The sequence below is a fragment of the Hipposideros armiger genome, unplaced genomic scaffold (assembly GCF_001890085.2).
Source record: "Hipposideros armiger isolate ML-2016 unplaced genomic scaffold, ASM189008v1 scaffold_57, whole genome shotgun sequence".
NCBI classification, from domain to species: Eukaryota; Metazoa; Chordata; class Mammalia; order Chiroptera; family Hipposideridae; genus Hipposideros; species Hipposideros armiger.
In genome coordinates, this window is record NW_017731407.1 from 1,957,060 (window position 1) to 1,984,391 (window position 27,332).

At 36.4% G+C, this 27,332-nt stretch overlaps 1 long non-coding RNA gene across 2 annotated transcripts in view; it reads right to left on the reverse strand.

Annotated features, from left to right (window-relative positions):
- LOC109381983 (uncharacterized) overlaps window positions 1-24,759 on the reverse strand; it is a 162,859-nt gene extending 138,100 nt beyond the window's left edge. For both annotated transcript variants that reach the window (XR_002123850.1, XR_002123851.1), the window contains exon 1: window positions 24,718-24,759. This is a non-coding gene — a long non-coding RNA (uncharacterized LOC109381983). The remainder of the gene's footprint in view (window positions 1-24,717) is intronic.
- Between the last annotated feature and the right edge of the window lie 2,573 nt (window positions 24,760-27,332).

The following is a 27,332-nucleotide window of genomic DNA, read 5'->3' on the forward strand; positions in this document are numbered from 1 at the left end:
AGAGAGAGAGAGAGAGAGAGAGAGAGAGAGAGAGAGAGAAAGAGAGAGAGAGAGACAACGAGAGAGAGAGAGATAAACTGCGGTAATATGATGAACCCACAGAGCCTAGAACAGCAACATACTGAATGAGGCAAGAAAGAGGATTTGTGATTCACTGTTGAGGAAGAATATCTAGAATCTGCCATCTGATTAGATTTTCAAGCTGGGTTAGGAACTTTGAATTCCTAAAACTTTTTTTTAAAGCCTTTATGAGTAGGAAGAAGATCCCCAAGGAGAAGTATTGCTGCAAAAAAAAGATGAGCCTAATATTAAGCATCTATTTATCAGAGGCTGCAAGCAGTTTAACATGTGTGAGGCTGTTCAGAGAACCTGCCAAACTCCCACAGCATATTCACCAAAGTAGACCCACCGCTTCAAATCACCAGAGCAGATGCATTTTCTATGACCAGGACTATTACTAAAAATAGCCTCCTGGTTTTTTTGTTCCAGATGAAAGTGTGACTTGGGTAAATGTAAGCTTTCAAGTTGAAGGTGCTAATATTTTTACTTAGATGGGTTCTTTTTCTTTTGAGAGTGTTACTTCCTTTGGCAAAAGTGTTCCCCTGATAACACTAGCACATTCTGTGCCCCTTGCAGAGATTGGGGAGAAGCGCCGTGTAGCCAAGACTGACAAGGTTCATGGCTTTTCAAGTTAAGGTCAGAGAGAGTGCAGCATTTTGTTGTGCCTCATTTACCAATAGTCTCAACAGAGCAGACCACCGTGGTCACTCACTACTGTCACTTCTGAGTGATTGACAGCTATATCCCTCAGTGCTATGCTGATTCCACTGTTGAGCAGCACAAATGTAGGTGATTTTGTATCCCACAGACTGGAACTCTAATTCCATTTTAGTCATGTTGGTCACATACTCGTGGAGTAATTTCTACTTTAGAAATCTAGAGTTCATCAGTTCTACCAGAGATAGTCATTTGGTTGTATAAACTTACACTGAAGTTTTGTCAACTATCAAAATGAACATTCAAATGTAGAGCTGCCTCCTAATCTCCCTTCCCTCTTGCTATCCATTCTAGTAACTAATAAGTTACTTTCCCCAACATATGACATTGGTAATAGATTTGATGTTTCCACTGATTGAATAAAAAATATATTTGGGAACCTGAGTCCCAAGCAATGTAGCCAGTTCTGAGGACTCACAAGAAATGTAAAAAACAGTTTTATCCTCAAGTGGTTTATCATATACACAGAAACAGAAAAACATACCTTTTTTGAGAATCATTTTGTCCACAAGTTTGAAAAGATATCTATTAGGTGTTCGATGAAGACTTAAGATAATATACGTTACCTTGTAACATAAACTCATGGATGAAATTTCTATTTCATTTTTTATAACTTTCAGCCCGACTTCTAATGTTTCATTTATTTCTTCTCAGAAATCCCCTCAAAATTGAAACATCAGTTTCTGGACAGTTGTTTCTGGAGCTGTCCTGTTCCCATTGAAATACAGGGGGATAAATGATAATACAAACAAGAGGCAAAGTTGATCAGATAGCATGTGTCTGAAAGAGATATTCTTCTTTGGGCATGGAGTGAATTAATAAGGTGGTCCCAATCTCTTACTATTATTCTCTCATTATTATTAGAATGCAAATATAGAGCTGCTTCTTCAGGAGTAAAAATTCCTACTCATGACTGAAATTGTGACAAGGAATCAAGACAGCTCAGAAAAAAATTTTTTAAATGTTCATTATGTCCTCTATGAGATCAGAAATAAAATGAAGCTAGACCTCTGTCTTAACATATAATCTACTTCCTGGGCCTAGATGCTCGGGCACTCTTGTCCATGCATAAGGACTCTGAAGTTATTGCACTCAAAAGTCCTATTTTTATCATTAATTATTTATCTGTAATTGATTATCTTCTAGCTAATGGGTTTGGTTTAAGTAATTATAAAATATTTCCCCCTTGTTATTTTATAAAGAATTAGAGCTGAGGATATTAAATGGTTTGGGGGTACAATCAAGAAGTGACTTTATTGTTCTTCAGCCATTGCTTTTTAATATACCACGATAGACCTACTTTTTGTGCTCCTTGACAACAGCTTGAGCATAGCTTAGGTTTCCAATCACTTTCAGTTATAAGAACACCCACATTATGATGATGATGTTGTTGATGATGATGAAAAGATAGATGATAGATAGATAGATAGATAGATAGATAGATAGATAGATACCAGACTTCTAAAAATATAACCTCTACTAAATAAAAGCATCAATCCCAACCAGTCTTCTTGAATGTTTAGCCTTATCTTTATAAAGCCTGGTTGGAGCGATAGGGGTGAATGTGAAGGACAAATGCGGCCACTTCTTAGGGAGTTTCAGAGATGGTATTTGGTAGCTACTTGTTTCATTCTTTAATCTATTGTGTGGTTTATCACTTATCAGCCTCGAAGCTTTAACTAAAATACTGAGATAACAGGAAGAGACTCACTCAAATGCTCATTACAAAAGCTTTTTTAATAAACATTTTATTAAAATGTTCATAAACTTTTAAAAAACATATGGTAGAGTGGGGCTCCTTTGGCAGCAGGCATGGGGATTCATTTGGCCACATACTGATTAACCCTTTCATGAACACCACTGAGTGCCTTTGCGATATCGGAGACTCTAACACACGTTTTCCTGTCCACATGGATCATCCCAATTTCTGCTGTGTCTTTCCAGCCTCATCTCCTGCCACCAGACTATAAAAATCTAGAAAGTGGGACTCTGTTAAGTGAAATATTGTGTTTTGCTGCCTAAATGGTATAAATGATGCCAGTAACCAAAATTAGAAATATAGAAAAAGGAGTGAGTTACGGGTGGAGATGGAGAAGCGTTACTTGTACTGTTGAGAATGACAATGACAAACACATTCTCACGTAGGAAGATACACAAATAGAATGGTTTATTCAATCACTGAAAAAAATAGTCTATTAAACATTTTCTCTGTACCAGGTTTTATGCTACATATTGCTCTCACATTATTTCTTAATAGCAATTTAAAACACTATTTATGGTTAACACACACGCATGCACTAGTTTCAATATATAATGAACATCATACTTCATGTATCAATTGTGGGCATAAAGAGCAGAACTGGACAAGGTCGTATGCACATCATTTGGGGATTTCACAAACTATAATATTAGGAAATTTGAACAATACAATGAATACCAAATATTTCAGACCACTTATTCTCTGTAATAATTGTGATGAAAAAGTCATCTGAAGTTCATCTATTGCTAAAAAATTTTTAAAGAAAGTTTGTTGAGAACCTACTCAGTAAATTAGACATCAGCTTTTGAAATATTGTAACTTGATTCAAATAACTACATCCAGTGCTGTCTATGTTGATCACCACTCTCCAGGTTTATATTGTTTGTGTAATATAGTAGGTGCTCATTAAATATTTGTTAATTGAGTGAATGAATGAATGAATGAATAAACAAACGAACAAACTATATCTCCACCCAAACTATTCATCATACAGGGCAAACTTGAAGTTTTATCAGTAAATTAGGCAGACAGGAACCTTACCATAACTTGCCAAGTATACTTTTAATTTCTTGGCATGTTTGCTACTATGCACAAGGATTACATATACATTTCATCTAATTCTCAGCTTCCTCTGAGGCTTGTAACTCTATGTGGCAACCAAGTTTATCTTTTCTCCAAATAGATTGGTAACATTCCTGGAAAAGGTGCCACAGCAAAGAAAACACTTTCGTTCTACTAACTCCTAACGAATGAGTCCCTTTCAAACAGGAATGAACCTACCTCTAAGTACCTGTGTTTTCTATTCTTTCTACTTCTACTTCTATTCTATACTTCTATGATTTGTTCTAGCACAGGTAAATCAATAATAACTTAATTAAAAATCCAAACTGGAATAGCTGTAACTTGCTCTGGAAATTAGCTCTAGGCTTAAACTTAGCTTCTAGCTTTCATTTAGGAATTAATGATCCATTTGTTTAAAAAACATAATAAAATAAAGTAATATTTTTACTGATTTTCTTGGAAAATGATGCAAGACAAAGAAAAACTTTCATCAGATTGAAGTCTTTAATACTGCAACACGTCCTAGATATTTTTGTAGTCATTCTTTATCTTTTTAGCATATTATGAGAACTATGGTTCTTTTAAATGGAACTACTCAAAAATAAATCTATAATAACACATATGTTATACTTTTGCAATTATGCCTACATTTGTAAATGATTATTATGATGATATTATCACCAATATGTAAATAGAATAGGGAAAAATAAGTAAATTTTGCTTGAGGACCACATAGCTTGTTCTTTGGTAAGTATTAGAGGTAAAACTTTTTAACTTTTTAGAGATGCTCTTTTCTCTTCAGAAATTGACGGATTGCCTAAAGTGAGTCACGTTACTACCGTGGTGCTTCCATGGCAGTGACTTTCCAGTCACCATTCACGCCCTACTGAATTGATGATATAAAGCTCCAGGCTGTTTTCATCCTTCCATGATGACTACCAACCATCACCAGCCCACGGGACTGCAGAATAGGACCCCACTGCTCCAACACATGGCCATTCACATATGTGGCAACATCTTTCATTTCAGTAGCAACTTGGCTGGAATTTTAAATTTCCTTTAAAATTCTACTACTAGCCATAAATAAAAGAACAATCAAAAGAACCAAACAAAAGATTTTTGATTTCTGATTTTGTTTTGTTTTTTGCCTTTTCACTTCACTGGGGCTGCACTCAAGCTATTACTCATCTAATCCAAGTGTAAAAACAAAATTCTTGGAACATGCAACATGAAAGTCTGGAGTGTGTTTTAGGATTCTTAAAAAATCTCAATCAAATTGCTGAATGTATTAATTCTCAACTCACTTAGAATTTACTAACCTAGGGAGGAGAGGGGATTTAAAGAGAGTTTTATAGTGAAAAAGGCAAGAAAAATATATTGACAAAGAGAGGTCTTCCATGTGATGAAATTTGCTAACTTCAGTGAATATAGTGATATCATAGACTTCAGATATTTAAAAAAATAACTACAGAGTAATAGACCTTTTTTTGTAAATACACAAGCATGAAGTAAATTGTGTTATCAATAAAACATTTTAGATTGTGTTTTTAAGGCCTTCCATATTTGAACTGTCAAGTAGTTAGCCAGGGAACGGTGTCTTTTATCATTCTCTGTAGCTAGCCAAACATATTAAGCTGACTTTCTAATGGCATGAGCAGGATTTCCCTCCTCATGACAAGTATGATTTTGAAACTGAGAAACTTTAGTTTGCCCTTCAAGAAAAGTGATTTATAGAAGTTGGTAGAGGGAAAAAAAGGAACCCTACTTTACCCAAAAAGGAGACAAAAACCTTGCCCAAGGCAGCATTGTGACATTGCCAATGTGAGAGCGTTGTGAAATCCTGAGTGTATGTTTTTGTGGTGATGTCTGAAAGTATTGGTTACTGTACTGATGTCTCGCTATCATGCATATCTATTTCCAGATCTACTTCCTTATAATTGCTAATAAAAACAGGGCAATGAACAGAGCAGTGCATAGGTCTCTACTTCAATTCTTTTTCTTTGGTTGTTTTCATTAATAGATGTCTTCTTCTGGGAGTTTTGAAATAATTCCTTTCCACTTTCAAGAAAGAAAATAAATTCTATCTTTTCCTAATGAAATAAATACATAGAGTTGTTAAGGTTATATAATCTATTGTCCTATAAATTATGAATTTATGTATTCCTTTAACCCTAGACATTCATTAAAACCAGTCTTTATTAATGTGTAGTTTGCAAATAATCAACAGGCTAAATCACAGTAACTAAGTAAAATCAGGACAAGGCTAATAGTAGCCAAGCTCTAAATAGGACTTTAAAATAAAAATAGAACATGTGACTCAGAATACAGTACTAGTTCTTCATCCTACAGATGTTACCAGGCATTAGAGTCAGCGTGGGCTATGTCACTAGTACGTGTGGGCTAGATGGGTAAAAATTTGGAGAGCATTATAGACCTTTTTTTTCAGACTCTCTTCCTATTATTACCTCTCATTATTTTATGTTTTACAGAATGTACAGAAAACTTTGTCTACTCATTTCTTATTTACCTTCATAGCCAGCTTTCAGTGGGCCTTAAATTAGCAACAGAGTGGCCTCCCTCTTGCAATGGCATTTTAGGTTTACAAAACACATCTTAGGAAACAAGTGTCAGGCTTTAGTTACTTGCTAGCTAAGTGTCGCCAGCTCATGAAACAAATTTCACCAATGATTTCTGTCATGACACACTATGCATAGGACCAACCAGACAGAAAAGACAGCATCCCTGACCATGAAAGGGACACAACAGAAATGCTGTCATGATATTTATAGCCCACCTACTCAGAAGACCAATTGAGAAACTCCATATGGACTCCAGTTTTCCACTAGCCAACAAAATTGAAATTTCTTAACTGGTTTAAACTAAGAATTTTGGGATAAGTATAAAGCATTGCAGATATTTATTTTCATAATTCTAGGCAGTTTATTCTCATGTAGTTCTTCTCATCCTACCCAATTTTTTGTTGTTGTTGTTGTTGACACATTAGGCAGAGGAAATACCTTCTGAGAGAGCTTATAGAAGAATAAAGGGCCAGGCATAATCGAAAAAAAAAAATAAAGGAACACTGCCAAATAGTCGTAAGGTGCATTACTGAGAGAAAGGGTGTCTATATCTACTTTAATACAAGACAACGAAGCTAGCCGACATGGAGGCAGATTGGCTGACTTGAATTATATTAGAACACCTCCTTCTCACTTCTCAACATTGGCCAAATGACAGGTGGTACAAGTCCAGTTCCCCAGTAAGTTCCTGTAAACAAAACTACTTATTTTTAGACAGCTTCTCAGTACTGTTTTCAGGAGCTCAGTCAGACTGCAACTCGGAGTCACCTATCAGCTGCAAAGAAAATACAGACATAAAATCCTGTCTTCAAAATTAGCTTTACAACTGGAAACAGGTAATCTGACAAGAGGACCCTCAGAATCATGATTAAGAACTGGTGTAAAACAAAACAAAACAAAACAAAACAAAAAACAGAAAGAAGCCCATGAGCCTCTGCTTTGGAACAGAAAGAAAACTGAGCTGACATCATGGAAATCTGCCAGCAGACCTAAGCAAAACTTGATGTATCTACTTCTCCTTTCTACTCTTTTTTTCTTTCTGTTGGGCATTCATGGGAATCAACCTTGATAGAGGAATTACTGAGCCTCGGTATACAGGTATATCATAAAGTGGAGAACTGAAATCATTGAAATTGTGACAGCTTCCAGAAAATACTCTATCTCATTTATTCTTATGTCAGTCAAATTAAAATAATAATAATAATAATTATTATTATTATTATTATTATGATGATGATGATGATGATAATGCCTTTCTTTTACAGATGTTTTTTCATTGTACTTCTATTTCTCATAATTCTCTTTATAGGTGCATATATATACAGATTAACTCAGCATATATTTCAGAAAGTAAATTTTCAGTTTTTTTAATACAGACTTTTGTTACATATAGAAAATAATAGAAAGAAGTATAATTGCTTATGATTAACAATGTGGTAGTTTTTAATGCTAAAGGAAATCACTTCATACATTCACCAATTTGTGTTCAACTGTTAAATTCAAGATATAATATTTGTTCTGAAGTAGATACAATTGCAAAGGTACAGAAATATAATCTTACTCTTCAGGAGCTAAATTTCACCGAGGAAATAAAATGCAAGCTCTGTTAAAGAAGATATATTTACTCATTGTTGGCACACAATTGGCATATATTACGTATTTATTGAAGGAGTGTATAAAACATAAAATCAAATAACTCCAATATAATGCAAGATATAAATCCCAAACATGAGTAAATGCTATGGGATTTCAAAGGAAGAGGGAATCACTGTCAACTGAATAATCAGTGAAGAACTCATGGCATTGTATGAACTGATAAAGATTTAAATTAGAATTTTGAAGAATTGTTTGGTAGGCAGAAATCAGACAGGAAGTTCCAGGCACTGAGAACAAAAAGAACTAGACTCTGTGGGGATGGGGTAGAATACAGCATGCCAATAAGTGGCACCCAGGAGATCCATTCAATATGAGCAGGTGGAGTAATAATGGAAGAAAATAGATTGGAGCTGGATTACCAAGGCCTTGGTTGCTATACTGAGAACTTCAGACCTTATTCTGGACCAGTAGAATCTATGTCTCCCAGAGTGCTGAGTTTTTTGAGCTCTCACCATAATATATGTATATTTATGTATTAGGATTTTATAAATTAAACACATTTGATTTTCTACTTATCTATCTATATATACATATTACAAGTAGAATTTTAATTGTCCTGTAACTACTATAATTTTTAACAACATATTACCAATGTAATCAAATAATTATTTTGTACATATTTGCTTAATACATGTAATCTATGTCCCCTAATTTGTAATCTTCAGGACAGCAGAAAGCTTGTCATTCTTTTTCTCTCTACATTGCAAATGACTAGTGCAGTATTTGGCACAAAGTAGTCCCTCATTAATCATTTGTTTGATGAAGGAATAAATTGAGCAGTTGATTGACTTATGAAATCTATTCTGAAGTGTGAATACACTAATCTAGAGTAATCAAACATCCTTCACTTTTCCCACTAGAGACTGACCATCTATTCACTATTTCTTTTTTTTAAGTATTAAATTTTTTTCAGTTATAGTTGACATTCCATATTATTTTATATTAGTTTCAAGTGTACAAAATAGTCATTAGCCAATTATATAATTAATGCACTATTTACCATTTTCTTCTAAACATATATCTTCAGTCTTGAAATTATCAATGACAGACTCCATATTTAAAGAAAGGATGGAAGAAATAAGACTGTCCCATTGGGAAGTATGACTGAGAATTTCTTAGTATGTTTCACATGTCTACAAACTGAACAGACAGCTGGCTTACCTTAGGCATTTTTTCTTTCCCCAACAGAAGATGAGTTAACAAAGGAATACAGAATTAGATTTATAATTTCTTAATAAAAGCGAAGTTTCTCAAAGTGGGTTCCTTGGAGCCCAGGTATTCCCAATAGGATCTTTGTGGCTTTTATAGTATGAGTGTTGAAAAGGAAAGTTAGAGTGTGGGGACTCCACACTGTTACTTCAACAAACCATCCCCAATTTTCTCTAATATGGATACCTTTTACAAGATGCTGTTTGAAAAAAGGTATTCAGGGAATTAAAAGAATACTTTAAAAATCACTGATTTAAAGTTATTTAAATCCTGTAGAAATCCAATAGATCCAATTAATAACTGTGTGAAACCCTGGTTCCTAATAGTTTTGTTATATTGGTTTGATTATATTATAGAGCACTTATCTGTCATCTATGATATTGTTGCTGAATATAGAGTAAACTAAATAAATAAAACTAATACTCTAACCAAAGGGTAGTTTTCCCCTTGTAAGTTTTGGGTGGTTTTTCTGTTTGCTTCCCAGGTCTACTTCTCTCTTCTATTTTCTACATATCACCTGGGACTCCTTTGTTGTTGGCTTCTGGTTGGGGTAAACCAATAGAAGGCACTAGAGGGAGATCAGAGTGTGTGGGAGAAGAAAGAGGCCACGGTTTACTTCTAACTCCCTGCCTGCTTCAGCACTGCATCTCAGGCAGTAGCTGCATCTCTCAGAGCTTCCATGGGCAGACCCTTCTTCACAGTTCCAGTTCTCACTGGGCTCTGGAAACAGTCTTTCCTTCCCTTCAGCTCCAGGGGGTAACAACTTCCCTCTGCTGCTAGTCTTGGGGGCCTCGCCAGCCTTTGTTCCCTTACCCCTGTCACATCTCTGCAACTAACCCCTTGTCTCGTTATTTGAGCTAGCTGGTGAATTGTGTTTTCTACCATGGCCTTGACTAATACTAAGCTTAAGCCTATTAAAAAAGCAAGACCTAAAATACAGAAAATAAAAATGCTGGTTATTAAAATGTTTTAATATTGACTCTTCCTTGTTTACCATGTTTCCAATACATCATACCATACAAGTTCTTTTTGCCAAAACGATGACTGCCTTATTCTCATAAATGATGAGCAAATCAAAACTATTAAAAAAGAGTGAATTTAATGTCATGTCAAATGTCCAGAAAAAATTCTTTCTTTATTGAAAATTGAAGGTTCAGAACCTCACATTTTCTTCCTGTATGCAAGGCAATAGGTGATGCCACATAACTCATTTTACAAATCCAGGGAAGACTCAGGAAGTGTCCCTAAAAAAATTCAGAATAACATTGATGCATGTGCATGTTTTGTGTACATTTTATACACAAAAGCAAAATAAGTTATTGTCAGAGTCCTAAGAGATGAGTCAATGACTGGTAGCAAAATATTTTCATCCAGGTCTAAGTTAAGTGTCAGTTATCACTTGTTTTTCAGTAAAAAGTACATCCGGTAAACACTTTGATAACTGTAACTAGCATTTAACTCTAAAAAGTATTGTCTCTAGAAACTCTGAGGAAAAAAATGATGACATGAACATGAAGAAACTTTAACAAGGCTAAATAAATAAAGAACATTACTGTATGTTTTGAACATATTCTTGAAAAGAGATCACAGAGAGAAAGTTTCCATAGAGGTTTTTTGAAAACGTTGACTAGTTATTTTTATATAGCTGTTAAAAAAAATAGCATGCCTCTTTACAAAGGAATAAAAAGAAATTCTTGTGATGAGTTTTAAAGAAAATCTTGTTTTGAGAGAAACATTCAACAATCCACTCTATTACTTTAGGCATCTTAAAGGAATATCTACACACACACACACACACACAAACACACACACACACACACACACACACACACACATACACAATAGGTATTGAAAACAAAGATGATACTTGAAGATGTACTGGGAGTTAAATAATTATGGCACAATTACCCCTGAAAATAAAAAGGAGGTCTCATCTAGATATACCATAAGTGAATATACAGAACATCTTCTCAGGTCAAAGAATTAAAGAAAACTAGATCATTGACTTCTGTCTGCCTTGAATTTACAGAAACTACAGCAAATAATTCAAAACTAAACAAAAGTAACCCCACCAGACATTTTAGGGCAATGTTTGTCTCTGTCAAGTAGAATCACAGCACTGAAATAACACAATGTTCTTGTGGTTTCTTCAGTGATACATGTGAAAGATGGCTGTGATTACAAGAAATTTATGAAAAATAGCAGTATCCCACCCACAGTCTACTCATACCAAAGAGAGAGAGCTGGGTTTAGGGGTGAACTTGCCTCCCCCATGTTTGTATGGCAGAATGACCAGACAACTGTGACTCTATGGGTACACAAGATGGCAGACTGCTTATGCCACAGATGTCACCAAATTTAGTGAAGCAGCAGATGATCAAATTACATTATAAGTCACATTTGCAATCCTGGACACTAAAAAGATTGATCAACAGAAGAAGGAGACCTACTACATGAAAAAAAAAATACTTCTTAACAGAATTATATACAGAAACAAATCTCATTAGATATTAAAACCATGGTGAAATTTTGCAATTTGATACAGTTATGCTCTTCTAATCCTGCGGTAATATTTTTCACATATATAATATATTCATTAAGGTCATCTCCTTATGCTACTTTCTAATTATGACATGATCCCTTGGTATTTTCAATCTGGCTTCCGCTATCAGCAATCAATTGAAAATCTTCAGAAAAGGCTCTAAATTTTCTTGGCAATATTCAGCATGATTTACCACCACTTCCAGCTTGTAATTTTTCCTCTTTTGAAATTCATGACACAGGATAGCCTTGGTATTCCCACTATCTCTCGAACCATGTTTTCTCTGACAACTTTTCTCTGCTCATCCCCCAGTTGTCAATATGCCTACAGAACATACTTTTTAACTGAAGAGTCAAATGCATGTTTTGGTCTTAAGACATGAGAGGAAGCACTTAGCTTTACGTCATCAGAACTCCATCCTTAACCAATTCCTCAAGTTAATTGAGACGGCTCTTAGGATTTCTAAGATCAAGCAAAATAAAACATTGCCTATAATATTCTTACTTAAGAGCAGTTCTGTTTATTTTGTTGGGGAGTGTGTGTGTGTGTGTGTGTGTGTGTGTGTGTGTGCACGCGTGTGCATGTAGACACACGTACACATGAATAACAGCAGTCAGGAGCAGACTCAGGCACATCAATCAGCGCTTTTCAATTCAGAATATTTCTATAATGCATAAATTCATTGTAAAATCATACATTAGGAGGTAACATGGACATTTGTTAAATATGATAGAAAGAATATTTATTCCCTAAGAGTTTTCAATTTCTTACCTAAGAAATAGTTAAGTAACAGTGCCACATTAGTGAAAGATTGTGATTTCAGAAGAAAGTTAGTACAGCAAACAAATTACCATTAACAAGAAACATTCATTCTCAGCACATGGGCTTGTCTTGCAAGATTAGGTGGCACAGTTTTTATGAATGACTTAGATATTGGTTCATGTAATTTCCTTTTTTCAACTTACAGGAAATTCAAATTATTGCCCTCAATTACTTTTCTACTCAGTTATAGCTGTCATTAGCTACAAGTTGAAAGCTGCTATGAACGTGGTCCCACTCACCCTGCCCTTCACCTTGGGGGCTCTTCTATTTACTTGGCCTCCTCTGAGTTCTAATTCCTGAGCAAACCTACCAAGTATGTGCTATTATATGAAATGTTGTGTTATTATTAGAAGCAACCAATTGATCATAAAGACAAGAGTCCTTGAGAGGTTCGGATATTTACTCAGTTCAGACAGGAAGCGAGATAGCCGTCTAGAGCATAGCCTCCTGACTGACAACAGGTGTAGAGCACCTCTTAGCCATCATGAAATATTAAACTAAAAATGTCTCAAAACTGAAGGTTCATGCTAAATCAGGTAATAATTGTATATTATTATTATACAGATAAATAGTAGTAGCAACCAATATTTTAAGAAAATTTATCAAAGAAAACAATGAGTTAGGGAAAAAATTATATCTATTTTTTCCAGTAGATTGGGGAAATGTTAACGTTAACAATAAGACACATTAACACAGCTTGAGGAAAACTTTCTGGAAAGGAGCTTGCAAACTTTTATGTTGGATCACAGAGTAATAAAGCCATTGAATATAAAAGATGGCACATGGCCTATACATTATTTATTCTGACCCTTTAATTTCTCAGATGTGAAAAATGAGACTCAGATAATTTGGGTGAGTTTCCAGGTTATATAACTAGATATAACAGAACCAGGACTCAAGAACATGGGTATTCAGATTCCTCATTCAGCACAATTTTCCTTACTCAGCAGCCTCTTGTGCTTTCTACTTACATGAAAATTTTTTTTTCTGAAAACACCCTAAAAATATGAAAGGAATTTCAGGTTTCATGATAAAAATGTTGAAGTTCTCAATTGTCACTAATAGATACTTGATTTACCATCTTTTTTTCCTGGCCCTTAGCCAGTTATCCTAATAAATTTTATTGAAAGAAAATAAAAACTGTTGCTGAGTAATAATCTTTAAAATTCAGTGGCTTGAAATACTTCAGGATTTCACTAAAAATTTCTTAAACAAAACTCTTTTAATAGCTTTCAAAATCAACATTTGAACAAATAATTCATTGAGATATTATATGACCTACATGCTAACAGGTAAATATTTGGTATTCAAGAGGCAATAATTTAAGTTGAAATTATAAATGTATTTTAGAAAAATCTGATTTCTTGCGATTAGGTATCCATTAATTTTTGCCATTTTTGTGTATTTCAAATACCCCAGAGTTTAATGGTAGCATTCACAAACTTATTTACTTGCAGTTCTGCCTTTCCTTGAGGCATTTCTAAGTGCCCGAAACTATTAATAAGGATGAATAAATAGACACAAATGAGCTTCTTTTCAGTCATTTACAATTTAGTCTACTATGTGCTAATCCTGTGTCCCCCACTAATCAACCTCAAAACACAAGTCTTCCATTGTGCTCAGTAGAGATGAGGTATATGTGGTGGAATTCAGTCAAAATATTAATTTAGACATTTGGGAACCATCACCTTCTTGAGAAAACTATCAGGTAAAATACCATCATTTTCAGCCAAGCTAAATCCCCATGTCTATGAATTGCACAACCCTGTTAAAGTCAGTAAGTGTCAAAGTCTTGAGCTATGGACTAGACAACATTGCCCAATAACCACAATTAGGGTTTCCAGCATCTGCTGTTCCTCTTTTACAAATCTGAATTCTTCTTCCTATGCTATCTCTAATATACATTATTCATGTTGATGTTGAAATACTGACAATTTGTGGGGAGAGTTCAGGAGTTTTGTGTAGCACTGGAAATCACTGCCCAAATAACAGAAGGAAAACTTACCCCAGGAAATTATCTCATAAACATTCTAGAAACTCACTTTATTATGATGTGCTTTAAAAGAATTATAGAATAATATTTTGTTAAATTTTAAGTTTGTTCTTAACTCTAAAACTAGATTTTAACCCTCAGTTTCAAGTTCCTTCACTGACTTGCCCTGATTTTACTTCTCTTTTTCCTTTGCTCCATGTTTGTCCTTTAATCAGTTAAGTTCCCTACATTGCAATCATCTATCTCTCTTACTCTTGGCCTTCATTCCCACTTACACTTGAAATATTTTACCAGCATTCAGAATCATCTTTTCCCCCTAATTCATAGAACTATCAAGATACAAAAATTAAATGTAATTGATATTTAAATGCAATGATTTTTATTTACAAATCCACTGTATATTCTTCAGGAAATTTAATTCATTGTCCCTGTTGCATATTATAACTCCAAAAGAGAGAGAGACAGAGACAGAGAGACACAGAGAGAGAGAGAGAGAGAGAGAGAGAGAGAGAGAGAGACAGACAGACAGACAGACAGACAGACAGACAGACAGAGAGAGAGAGGGAAGCCCACATATGTAAATCAGCCATAAAAATAGGTAATAGCCTTCAGGTCTTTAGCCTGAAAAAAATTAAAGAAAACCTAGTGAGAATCAAAAAGTGGAATTGAAACACAAATTTTAATATATTTCTCTTTATTAAAAAATATTTGTTTGGTTTTTATGGAAATTTGAGTTTTTATAAAACTCAAAATATTGTTTGTGCAAAACTGTCTTCTCTGATTTGAGAATCAATCAAAGGTTTAGATTACCAACAAGAAAATTAGATGTGGGACGGACCCATTTTGTAGGGCAACTTGAAGTTTGGAGTAAAATACATTTTTGAAAACTAAGAAACATGGTAGAATTATTTGTTATATTATGCATTCAGTTAATATTTACAAATATGCAAAACTCTTTGTAGAGAAGACAGAAAGTCCAATATTATCATTTTTTGGTTAAGTACTTCATGTACATCTTTCATTGCTCTTAATAAATGACAAAGTGTTCTATCGGTTGAAGAACCCAAGATCTATGGCTGAACCAAAGGAATCTCCATGATGCATTTTCTTGATGCTTGTAGCAAATGAACTTTTGGCTTGAGGGAGAATTGTTGATTCACTAATTTATTACTAAAGCTAACTCCCAGGGAATTTCTAAAACTATTTTAAACATAAAGTTAGCAAAGTTTAGAAGGCATTCTAACATTTTCATCCATTCCTTCTATGCAGACCACATTTGTTTTAGGCATAATCCTTTTCCCCTCTTAACAACAGCTGTAGCACTCTTTAGCGCCCATTAGTCTAATGCTATTCTTGACTAAAACTACTAAATTGCCTTTATGAGGAGCACTAGAGGGGGCCAAAGAGTAATTCAGAGTGGGGTGTTCCATTGGTCTGCCCAACATCTTATCTATTTAGTGCTTACTAAAATACACATACTTAGAGTAATCAATCAGATAATCAACCAACCTAAAAGCTCACTGATAATCTGCTACATATAAGTCATTGTAGTAGGCAATATTTTGAGAATACAAAGAAATATGTTACTGATAGGGGTTTTATTTAACATTACTACTTTGACTACCCTCAAGCAATAGTCAAAGGTTCATGACATGTAGCAATTTGTAATTTTGCTGAGGCATGAAATTGAATTACATGTGGCAAGAGGCAGATCTCTAGTAGGAATAACTAGATTGTGCTTGGATGACTGGCCCACATATCTTCTCATAGTGGTTTAGATATTCTCTACTTGTGGTCAAGTTACTATGTAGTAATTCTCATGACATGATAAAAAACAATTTTCTTTGTGAATACTTTTATTCTGAAAGTAAAGTCAGCTGCTAGTTCTGGTGATGAAAGTAAAGTGGAAGCAAAACTATCCAAGAAAGTGATGGTTCTAATCCAGAAAAATAGAAGTTTTATGGAGACAATTACATGCTAAGCTGATATTCATAAATTTGGGACTGTGGTATCCCTCATGAATATTGAGGATCTTCCCTATAAAATAAAGACCTTATCATCAAGAAACATTGAGAAAAACATAAAATTCATCGTCACGGTTATCTTCTTACGAGCCACATTATCTTCAGGTGATTGCCATTTAATTACATTTTAAGATCAGGACATCCATGTTATTTATATCTTTCTAATATTGTGCATGAAATTACCACAATGTCTACTGTTCCACTACACAAGATTTTAAGTATTAACCAAAACTACAGTTGTTATTTTTTGAGGGGTTTTTGAGTGTTTTGTTTTTTGGGGGGTGCTATATTTTTTGTTGTTGTTGTTTGTTTTTTAGTTTTAGGTACTAGCTAATATAGATTTGGTTAAAATAAAGCTAAAAATCATAAATACTTATTCTGATTAATTGTAGCAACATGCAATATAGGCTTAGGCTAAAACAATTCCACAGGGAAAGGGGATTGGATATATTTTCTCTAGTTGACTGAAATGTTTTTTCTAGGCAGAATATGCCTGGAAACAGCATTTGAAGCCCACCCTACTTGGTGACAATATACATGATGTTGCACAATGGGAAGTATATGGCATATCTTGACCACCTGTCCCTTATGAAGATCAAGGCCCATCATTTCAGCATATGGCAGCTGTTGTTTTCCATCCTCCTTTCTTCCTGCTGCTGGTTGTATATCCAGCCACCCAGGGTCTCCTAACCTTAGGCTGCTACTGTTTGTGGTTCTTGCCCTTGCTATTTTCACTTTATGTAGGCTGCTTCTGTCCTTTCTCAAACTTGTAAAAATAGTGCTCCTAATAAGGATTGAAAATCCAATGCTTGACTTCTCGAATATAATGCTTCCTCTTTCCCTGGACAAGCACACATCAGAATGGGGGGATATGGGGATAAAGGAAGTAGGAAAGAAATGAGTCATTTATTTCTTAAAGTTTGCGAAGTACTTTTTGAAAATGAGAATTATTTGTAATTTTAAAATTCTCTCTACCCATTAGCCTCAACACTACATTGCTGCTATACTTACACCTCGCTCGTTATGTATTTACTTTTTATATAACTAAGCAGCACCCTGTCATAAATGAAATATTCATGCAAAAAAAAAAACCTACTCAGAATGCATTTATAAAAAGAACATATAAAAACTGCCATCTGCTCCCACTCCTCACAAGCCCTTAGATACCCAAGTGGAAGCCCTCTAATTCTACAGAGAGGTAAGACAATGTGTCCATGATGTATTCTTGAAAGCCAAACCTTCAGACTTTGTATTAAGATGGATCTATGAACTCCGGCCATGGAAATGCTTAGATCAACATTGATGGGCTTAGATATTGCACATAATGAATTCACGTGCTAGCATATTGTAATGGGTAGTGATACCCGGTCATGTTGTGCTGAAATGAGCTGAAATTCTTCTGGGAAGTTGTGAAAGCATTTTGTAGTCAATTGATACCATAGTGCTTTGTAATATGCCTTCCTTTAAAGGAAGTTCTCCAGGCATTCCAGGACTCCAAGTGAAGGGTGGGTACTTGGATACTTTATTGTTTTAAATTCAGCTAAGAAAGCTATGGATACTTCAGATACATTCAGGGCATTTTACTGCTCACACTTGGAGTATCACCACTGCTGCACGTAATAAGATATATGATTTGCTCAGTCATTGAATTTGTCCCAAATGGTAAGTTGCACCTTTGTAAATTCTATGAACACTATAAAGAAATTCTCCCTTTCTATACCCTCCCCTTTCCATTCAACACATTCCCACTTTCCTCAATGTTCTGTGCTATCCACTCTGAACTCTGTATATGAAATTTTAATGTTTTTTTTTCTGAGTCAATTGTAATTAAGTTTTCCTGCAAGTGACCAAAAAGAAAAATAACAGTAGCCTAAACAAGAAACAAGGTTATTTTTCTCTCGTAGGAAAAATGCCTTGAGGCAAGTAGTCTAGAACTAATGTAGTGGTGCTGGGATTATCAGGAAACAAGGCCCCTTTTGGTTGCTGCTCCACCACCCTCAGGGTGTTGACTTATTATTTAAGATGACTTCAGTTCATTCATTCATTCCACATAGCAAGAAGAAAGTTCTCCTTCCTCCTTTCTGAATAAGACTTCCGGGAAGTACTACAAACTTTGAATATACTTATTTGTCCGTAACTTAGTCACATTGCAAAATCTTGCTGCAAATTACTCTGGGAAACATAATTTCTTAGCTTGACACATTGCCACCCAAAATATATTCAGAGTTCATCCATCAATGAGGAAGGGGAGAATGGATGTTGAGACAGGTGACCAGTAGTCTCTGCTTCACTTCTCTAGACCAATCATAACATGCTGTCACATATCATTTCTTCAGACTTAGATTTCTAGTTGTCTTAATTAGTTAAATAATGTAGGTGCTCATCACTCAATAATAAAATTATACATAAAAATGGAGAAAAGTTTTGGGATACTTCAATAAGGCACTTGGCTTATTGTTACACTTTGTTTTTGTGTAAAGGAAGTTCAAGACTGTCTTGAAAAAACTGACCAAACTTAATTACCCAAATGAATATTGAATCAGGCTTATAAATCTATGACCAAGACTCTTGATGCTTTCCTTATCAGTAGAATGGCTATATATTTTATGAACCCAACAAGAACACTTTTGAGAATGTGAAAGGGGAGATCATTTATAATTATGTTGGAATACCAGGGGTATGTCAAGATTGCACAGAGAAAACTGGGGTATACAGTCACCCAACTCATTATCCATACTGATTCTTTCATATGCCAGAGCTCTTAAAGACGCCAGTTTGCTATTATTAATTTACTAGTCATTTCTCAATGGAAATATATTAGGATATGAAGAAAAGATGTCAGAATTGGACTTTAGCATATAGGTCATATCTCTGGGATATAGGGAAGGGAAGAAACTCTAGGTAAAGGGGCCAGATTAACTGAAAAATAATGTTAATGAACTATGTCCAGCTATTCGTGCTACTGTGAAGCAAAATCTTTCCAGGAAATGGGTATGAGAGATGGACATCTACTCCTAGTGCTCACAATATAGTTATAAAGTATCATTCTTAAAATTTCTGAGTTTGCAGTATTTTTTATCCATCATTCTGAATTTTTGTCACTTTAATCTGTAACCTGTGACAGTTGACAGCTGTCTGCTGGGAGAATTTGCTCTGGTTGGGAGAAAGCCCAACCATAAAGAATAAGGCTGTGTGTGAGAGCTCAGGCTGACAAACTCTTCTAGCTTTTTTTCATGGGGCATGAACATGTTATTATTTTTGAAAATTGCCTCTGCCTATGACAAAACCTAACACCAGATCGTACCTTTTTCTCCATTCCCATAATTTCTGTATATTATTTTCTAAATCATATTCCTATCTGAAAAAGACTGCTACCTATTAAATTGTACCTTATTAGTCTGGAAGCTTCCAAAGATGCTTAATGATCAACTAAGGAAAAACAAAGGCACTTGAAGAATTTGGATTAGTGATAATTATTTGAAATATCCCTAAGAAGCCAAAATCTACATTATACTTCCTTTGTTGGTTTCTGAAGTTTTCTTTCCCTAAAAGAGCTTATAAGAAGCAGCGTATTATACTAGTTCAAAATACGGGTATGGGAGTCAGGCTTCCAAAGTTAAAATCCCTGCTCTCTCATTTCCTAACTGTGTAACTCTGAGCATGTCAACTATCTGTAAAACAAGAACAATATTAGTTAGTAATTACCTCATTGTTGCTTGAATATTTATTGAGTTAATCTGTTTAAAGTGCTTAGAGTAGTGCCTGGCATACAGTAAGAGCTTTTTAAGTGTTTGCTATTTACAACCTAAAGATTGACATAAGATATAAAACTTGTCTGTGTATATGGATCCAAGCAAACTCAAAGAGTTCAAAACTGAACTAATCTTCTATAAAAATGTGTGCCTTTTCATGGCAACCCAATCTTGGTTAAGCATATCACTTTCTTCAAGGCACCAAGCCTCTAAATCTTAGTCTTACTTCGTTCTTCCCTTTCTCACCTCACTCACATCTGAAAGTATTCAAGTCTTCCTCCAAAATTCATTCCCTTTTTTTCTTCCCACTACCACTGGCCTAACTCAGACTCTCTTTACTCCTTCTTCGCCCAGGTAATTCCAATAACTTTCCTAACTTGCTTTGGACTTCCAGGCTACTTCCTTCAAAACCATTCTCATATAATGTATAGAATATCTATATTAAAATCCCACTGTGGATGTTCTTGCCCCCGATAATCTCTAACCTACCCATCATAGCATTAAACAATTTTATGATGTTTCCAACCTATATATCCATTCTCATCTTCTCCACCCTCAAGTTCCAGATAAACCACATAATTAGCTGTGCATTTTGGCATCTTGATATTTTTTTTCCTACACTCTTATGATGAGATGAAATGTTCTCATGCTCTCTACTTTCTAAATATCAAAGTCTTACCTATTTTAAAGGTCCAGCAGAGATGCACATTTCTACATAAAAGCTTTTCTGGGTTATCAGTACTCTTTCCCTCCTTGGAGGCTCTATGGCTTGTACATTTGTCCTATGGGTTATCATTTTTTATTAATATCACCTCAAAGTCTTAATCCATGTGTCCCTCATCTTTGCACTTCTTTGTAAAATCCCTCATCTTACACACTGAGCACTCCTGGATCACTGGATATGATTGTAAAATTTTTACACTACTCTAAGTAGTGGGCTATGAAAGCTAAAATCTAGGCCATTTGCTGCCTGTCAAACCATGTGACACTGTCTGTGTCACCATTGAGGGGGAGCTTTTCCTAATCAGTCTACCCAGAGTCTGCCAAAAGGGGCTGCCTCATTCTTTCACTCTCTCCAACAGGCAAGCCATATGCCCTCTAAGAGAAGCTCCTTGTTCTAACTCATAAACAGGAGCAGTTTCAACTAGCAGCAACTCTTGACACTCATAATAAGTTAAAAAACACAAATCAAGATTGTCACAGACTTGTGACAGAAGATATTAATAAAGCTATAGCAGAAAACTTAAACCTCATAGATCCTATCTCCTCTACTGCAGCACTCTCCTTCACCAAGAAGATCACATGGGATAGTGATAATTAACAAGACGGTGACATGATCATGCATACAACTGCGTCTCATGGTTATAAAGTGCCTGAGTTAGTTAGGACAGGATAGGCAGCAGTGGCAAAACTATTCAAGCCTATATAATGGTTCAAATAAGAATGAAGTTAATCTCTTGCCCACATAACATTCCAAAGAGGGTGTTCTTGGTTGGCAGGCAGCTCTCCTCCGCATGGTGATTCCGAGGTGAATTTGCAAGGTAGATAAGAAGGACATTTTGTATAAAGGCATAGAGGAGTGGGAAATGGTAATAGATTTAGAAAACTGCAAATAGTTTCATCTGGCTGGTGCACTGGAAGCACGAGAGAGTGTGGCAGAAGAGGAAGCTAACAAGATAGACAGGGCCCAGGATGGGAATCTATTGGAAAGTCCTCTAAAGAATTGGACGTTGTCCTTCAAGTGATAGGAAGCCACCAGAATTTGTTTCTTGGCTTGTTGTTGTTGTCACTATTGGTTTGTTGTTTTTGTTGCTTCTGTTATTTTAATCAGGATGGTTAATGTCATTTGACAGGAATGTTAGAAAATTAGCACTGCCAGTACTATATAAGCTGATTTGGATTTCTGTGAACAGAAAGGCAAAATCACCAACAAGGCCAATATGACAATCCAGAAAAGATAATGAGAGCTCAAAATAAGGCAGTGGCAGTGATGATGGAGTGGAAGAGAGAAGAAAAAGAGCAATTTAGGAAGCAGGTCAGAGGAGGCTTGGTGGTTATTTAAAATTCAAGGGATTAGAAAGAAAAAGTTGAGTATGCGCCAGCTTTCTGGCTGAATTAAAGTCTGTGTCTGTGCCTACAAAAATCAAAAGTTACTCATTTCTGCTTTAACACTCAATTTAGTTGTGCTATCTAATAAGAATTTTTATTCTGGTCATAAGTGAACAAATTGAATGAAAATAAATGCCTTTTCTGCTACTAATCCTCTGGAAGCCATGTGGATAAGACCCTTCAAGGAGCAACATAGGAGTCCATCAAATTGTCATAATGAAGTCTCTAGGACCCTCGTTGGTTAAATAGGAAAGTTACTGGCAAGAACTGACTATAACCTTTCAACAATAGTTACCTGACCTAAACATCCCCAGAAAAAAACACATGCTGAAGTCTCCAAATAGAATTAGCTTTGCCTATTCTGAAGTTGATCTTCATTATTCATTGTCTTATTTTGTTTTACAAAGATTTGGAATTGGAAAATTTGTAGTGCTCAATAAAAATCAGCATATATTAGAAGATGACTTGCTCCGTATGGCTGCTGAGCATTACAAAGTGTAGAAGCAATCACGGAGATTGGCGCTTGCTGCTATGTTTGCCCAGCAATGTGGAAAAGGCAGGCTGGCCTCCTGAATCCACCTCCCAGGGATTAAGGAAAATTGGAAATGGTTTGAGTCTTCACGGAATCTTCACTGCCATACGAGGCTGTCTGAAGATGGCACTCTGAGCTGAACTGGCACAGCTCTGCGGCATTGGAATGGTATTTCTTGACAGGGTTGGATGGCATATGTAGTTTTGTGTATTGTTCTGGTGCTTCTTAAATCAAGTTGCCCAATTTAAGTCAAACAAATGTTCTCTATTCTCCACTGTCCCTTCAAATCACACCAATCCTTTGCTTTGTCAAATCGTAACTCCCTGAGTATTCCTTGCTAAAAAAAAGAATTTCATGATATAAACATTAATAAAATAATATATTGAAGTATACTTTAAGTGATCCAATATTTTTATTTATTTTAATTATATTACTCCTATGGTAGTTAACTGTTTACATTTTTGGTGAGTAAATGAAGAAAAGTTTATAAACTTGTATAAAATAAGTGACTATAATTGAAAACAAAAATGGTTCTCAGATCTTAAATCATCTTGCTTTATATCTTGAAGACAATTTACCTGCATTGTTATATCCAACATTTAATTAAAGAATGCCTGTGTCACTACTGTGACTTTTGTGCAAGAGAAAAGACCAACCTGAAAGGAACATTGCGTGTCAGCATTTCCTGCAACATGATGAGTACACAAGGCCTCAAACTATTGTTAGGCTATTCTTTATTGGAGTCAGGTTTACAAATCTTAGGATGATTACTGATACTTTGTCTTATAATTTTAATCTCTTGTCTGAACTCATAAAAGTACTCTACCATTATCACTACCGATCCAGATCATTTCAAAGATTTTCCACCAATCACTCAAATGCAAGTTCATGGTCATGTCTCGTCTCTCCTCTGTTCCTAGATCTCAGGCCTTAAGTCGTACCAGGACAATTTTTGGAAAAATTGAGCTCATGGCAGATAGTTCCAATGTGGCATCAGAAGAAAAATAACTGCATTTTGGTAGTGACATGGATTGACTTATATAAATGATTGGCATCTTGGAAATCAAACCAGTTGGGTGGCACCTAAGGGTACCTGAAGTCATGCAGGAAGGCAACATACGTGGCACAAAGAATACCTGGGCATATAAGAAATTCTAACTGATAACCTAGATGTCTGTAGAATTTCAAAGTGGGGACTAGTAAAGTTCTGATCAAGGAGTTATACCAATGAAACGGCCAGATTTGGTGTATGTAGTGAATGTTTGTGCCCCTCCCCCTACCAATTCATATATTGAAATCCTAACCCCCCAATGTGATGATATTAGGAGGTAGGGCCTTTGAGAGGTGATTAGGTCACAGTGTGGAATGCCTATGAATGGAATTAGTGCCCTTATAAAAGAGTCCCCAGAGAGCTCTCTCACCCCTTCTGCCATGTGAGGAAACAGTGAGAAGACTGCCCTCTATGAAGCAGGAAGAGAGTCCTCATCAGAGATGGGATCTGCTGGAACCTTGATCTTGGACTTCCCCACCTCCAGAACTGTGAGACATCAGTGTTTCTTGCTTTAGCCACCCAGCCTGGTACTAGCAGTCTGAATGGGCTAAGACAGTTGGTGTTAAAATCTCCGGGGACTGTCCTAGCTGGAGTCCCATAGCCAGTTTCCCTTCCCTTGACATTTTGTGGGGTTTCTATTATAAAACCTGTACCCCAGACTTAAGGTTTTTCCCTACTTTATATTTCCTGGGGGGGGGGGGGCTCACCCCAGCTGTACTCACCCCAGCTGTACCACCACATCATTGCTAGTTTAGAATCCCTGGCAATTGCTCAGCAGATCTTTCTCCTGTAGCCCAGATAAACTGTGCTGACGGGCCATTTACACAGACAAAGCCCTGTCTTCTCTTACCCTAATGGTCACTGCTGCTTTCTGGCCTCCAGCAGGTTGCTTCAGGCAATTCTTAATGTCACTTTCCTTTTCCAGGTCTCCCTTCAGCCCTGACCCCTGGACTGTTTGGAGAACATTAGCTTTCTTCCATTCTGTTTAAATATGTGTACTCTTTCTAACTTCTTAGGTCATCAAGAGAAGTAGGTGGGGGAAGGAAGCAGCTTGTTTGTTTTTCGTTGCAGGCCCAGGGTCTGGCCCCTTTGGAAAAAGATGAAAATTCTTCACAGTCACTGGATCAGCCTTTTTGGCCTCAGATAAACCCTCTTGGATCTAAGAAATAAGACTTTTCATCATTTTTTTAAAGTTTAGCTTTCTTTTCTGTGGTCAGTGTTTTTAGCTTCATTTTCTTCTCTTTATTCCTCTCTTTGCTTTTATTCCTTCTCTGTAGCTCTGCTGCCAGCCCCTGCCAAGTTTCTTAATCATCTGTCTCTAAAGCCAGCTTAACTTTCTGAGCCAATGGTATCAAAGCAGAATGCATACGTATATTGTCAATCTCACAAGGTCCAATATAGAATTAGCTTTTGATGCCTAGCAGACATTTAACCTGCGAGCAGAGTAAAACTTGGGTGGCCCTATCGTCTCAAAATTAAAGTGTTCTCTCCTGAACCTTCTGTTCTCTCTCCCGCTCATTGAGCTCGATGTCTGCCTTGAGGCAAGATGTGCCTCCTGCCTTTTTCCCAACCTGTTACCTAGCTTTCTTCTAGGTCTTGGGGCCACCTCTACAACCCAGCCTCATTGTTCATGGTCTAGCACCATACCCAACTCTGCCGGATCCTTTGCTTCCTATCCCCTCAGTCACAGTCTGCTCTGGCCCTGCCCTAAACCTAAGGCTATCTTCAAACCCGAAAGCAGCCATGTCAGAAAACTCTCCAGCATTCTCCGTGACTGGCCCCCAGCTTTTCTGGGACTGAACATGAGCTTGGACAACATCCTCTAAGCACTTGGCCTTCACCTCAGCCAGATGCTTGGGCCCACCTGGCCAGTGCCCTTTGCCCTAGTGAATGAGACTGTGTGGTTCAAGCTCACTCTCCCCATAGATAATTCTGAACTAATGCCTCAAGCCAGAGCCCATGTGCTATCATTGCGTCCAGTCTATATCCTCTGTATTCTCTCTGTTGAATTCACTTTTCTCTAGACACTAGCTGACAACCTGATTATTTCTTCTTTGCCCTTACCCTCTCTTTTAAATGCACCCTCCCAGCTCCCCTTACCACACAACACAATCCAGCTCAGTAGAGAACATACTAAAGAAACCTCTATCTCACTGTTATTGAATAACGAGTTAGCTAGCTCTTTCATGGAATACACCTGCATCACAGTAACTCTGGAAGAAGTTTTGTCCTCAGAGCTCAAACCTGACTTAAGCAGAGTTAATAATTAATGACTACTCACTATTTGCTAGTTACCAGAATCATAAATCAGTACTTGTTTAGCCTTTGCAGTGTCCATATGAGGGAGATACCATTTTAATCCCACATTCTCTGGGAGAGCATTAGACTTGGAGAGATTAAGTAATTTGCTTGGGTCAGCTAGATAATAAGTGACAGAGTTGATATCTGGACACAGAGTTCTTGCTTTTATCCAGGATTACACTCAGTACTGTGTGCCCTGAAATGCCTGCCCCTTATCCTTTTCAGCCTTTTAAGTCCCATTTTGGTATCAGTTTCCCAGGAGATAATTATTTTACTCGTTCACCAAAGATTTCCTGAGCACTTAGTAAGTGGCACTGACTATTCCTAGCCCTGGGGACATATAAATTGACTAAAGAGGAGGAGCCACTCAGGACCAGCTGTGCTCAGGTATACACATGGCTGTCCTGGTTTAAGGAGAACCACCTTTGCCTCTAAGGCGCTATTCAGTGCCTGGAGAAAGTTTAGGCTCCTCCCCAGCAGGCTCCATGCACCGATGGCCATGCAGTCATCCTCTGTGGCTAGGACATTTAACACAATCTCTACATTAGGTCATGAATGGAGCGTTTTAATTTAGCCTGCTGAGAATCCAGAATGTCAGAACCAGAAAGAACAACTGAGGTCATCTGGTTTAACTGTCTTGTTTTAGAAATGAAAAAATAAATAACATGCTAAAAAGTTAACTTTTCAAGGTGACATGGATGTGTAGTGAAAGAATCACTTCTCAAGTACAGTTGTCCCAACTCCCCATCCAATGCTTTCACTCAGACATTGCACAGCCTCCTGGGAAAAAGATGGGGGTACGCGTTGGAGCCAAAATTTACCATGGTTATAGGCACAAATCTCACAATGGTGGATCAATTTCTCAGAACAAAGTTCCTCCATTTAAGCCATTGCCCATAAAACAGTTCTAGAGTTTTTTTCAAGGTTGTATCTAACAATTAGGCAATGGCAACTATGTAGATTTGTAGGACAAGCACTTACTACTACTGATTGTATAATGGTATAGGGTCTCAGTACTGTCTCCTGTTAGCAGTGAAAAAAACCCAGAAATCTTAAAGAACACCATCTTTCCTATGGAGCCTGCTCATTAGTCAGCATCACCACTGGTTTCTATCTCTTTCCGGACCCGTTCATCCATACCTATCTAGACAACATTCTTGGGTT